We start from the raw sequence: 2,127 nt of genomic DNA on the forward strand, positions 1-2,127 counted from the left end.
AACAACCTGTGTGACTCAAGGCAGGGGCCAGCAGCCTAGCTCCTCATTTCAAAGCTGGGTGGAGCAGAGCCAGCCATTCCTGTCTCCTAGGCTAACAGTGAGGAATCCATGTGCAGTGCTTTAGAAAGTAGAAAATGCTAAATACATGAAAGGGCTAATTATCAGTAATCATCATCGTCATCATAACTTACTACTGAGGATGACAGGCACAAGTGGGGAAGAAGCAGACGCCATTATAATTATCTGGAAGCCACAGCCAAAAGTACTTTTAAGCCATATTTCCCACCTACTACATTCTCTACTTCTGTACTTTCTGTTCTCAGTCTCAGAGATTAGGGAGAATTTTGGTATTTTGTTATTGTAAGGTGACTGCTGGCATAAAGTCCCCAAATTAAAAAGGCCTTGTTTCCCCACTATATTTGTTGAACTGCCTCTAGCCTGAGAAAGCTTGCACTGATGTGAAAAGTCAAATGTGCCTTATTCCCCATAGAATATGATGCCTTCCCGGCTATGGTGCCTGATTCAATCTCATCCTTCCACTCAGCAGTCATTCCATTTTGATGGGCTCTTGGTGACTACCCAATTTTCTCGGTAAGGCACTGTTGGTCTGGATATTGACCTGGAAGCCACTAAACAAATACGGAAGCCACTAAAACTGAGCAAGCTTATTTCTAAGTTACCTTTGAGGCTGCATGTGTAGCCTGGCTAAAGGGAACTATGTACTTAGCAAAATGTTTCACCTTTCTACTTATTGGTCTCAGCTGTCTGTCAGCTGAGCTTCTTGTCTTGAATTCTTTTCTCTGTTTAAGTTTTCTCCTACCCTCTTTACCATAGGAAGCCCATTTCTAAGCAGTTTCTTCCCTCCCTGCTTCACCTTCTCTTCTGCTTTTCTAAAAGCTAGGAAAGAAAGTCACACATGAGGCCTTGAGTTTTTCTCTTCTCCTGGTCTCCTTCCCCGTCTTTGCTACATCTTAAATGTCTTTTCTCAGATAGTTTTGTATGTTCTCTGATTTTTTAGTGAATGTAATTGTTATTTTAAAAAAAAAACAAGTAAGATTTTTTTTTTTGTTTATGCCTATAGCACCTGGTCTTCCTAGGTAGTCTCCCATCCAAGTACTAACGAGGCCCAACCCTGCTTAGCTTCCGAGATCAGACATCAGGCTTGTTCAGGGTGGCATGGCCGTAGACCATGGACTATGTGGCTCCACTGAGGTGTGAACCCAGGACCTTCTGCATGTAAAGTAGACGTGCTAACCACTAACTATGGAACCACATCCTAAAGTAAGAATTCAGTGTATCACTCCACTTCCTTTCTCCCTTTCTCTTTTGCTCATTGAATTATTGCACCTGCTTAGTTATATTGGGCACTATAGGAGAAAAGGAAAAGTAGGCAGCAGAATCTTTGTGTTTCTAGACATTAGGGTTTAGGTAAGGGAAAGGGGGATAAACAGTGACCGTGCTCACCACTCAGCTCCTTTCCCTTCTGGATATTCACGCGGTCCCTTCCTGCTTACTCCTCTCCCCCAGGCCACGGCTTCTCTAAGACCACATCACTTCAGAAGGGGAAAACACTGTTAAAGGAGCGCTGCCCTTGGCTTCTGAGATTGTGGGTAAGCTTTGATTTCTTCTACATTACTTTTCTTTATTTTCCAAGTGTTCTACATGAAACCTGTGTTGTTTCTAAAGAAAAAAAAATCAATAAAGTATATATATTTTAACCTTCCCTTGACAAATATCTCCAATATTTACTGCACCATTTCTCTTCTTCCCTTTATAGCTAAACTAAATTCAAAAGAAGATTCTACTAGGGCAGTTGTCTCCATTTTCTTACACTATGTTAATTCTTTTTAAAGTAATACTTCACATATGATAAACACTATTGATCATTATTCAATGTGTTTTACTATAATTATACATAGACTGATATTAATATTTGCAGGATTAATTTCCTTCGTGTTTTTTCTGTTTTGTCTTTATCCATCCTTTTATTTCTAAGTTTTCTTCCTTATTCTTTAGGTGATTCTTTTTCTTAAGAGTTTCATTATCCCAACATGAAAGTCATCAATTTTAATACTGAAAGTTAAAGCAGTTATAATTATTGGGATAACATGTACTTTGCCCTACTCT

General features: G+C 39.6%; 1 pseudogene; it reads right to left on the reverse strand.

The window, feature by feature from the left end:
- Positions 1-1,072: 1,072 nt before the first annotated feature.
- On the reverse strand, positions 1,073-1,188 carry LOC120591028 (uncharacterized; annotated as a pseudogene).
- Positions 1,189-2,127: the final 939 nt, after the last annotated feature.

Source organism: Pteropus medius, unplaced genomic scaffold (assembly GCF_902729225.1).
Source record: "Pteropus medius unplaced genomic scaffold, Ma_sr-lr_union100, whole genome shotgun sequence".
NCBI lineage: Eukaryota > Metazoa > Chordata > Mammalia > Chiroptera > Pteropodidae > Pteropus > Pteropus medius.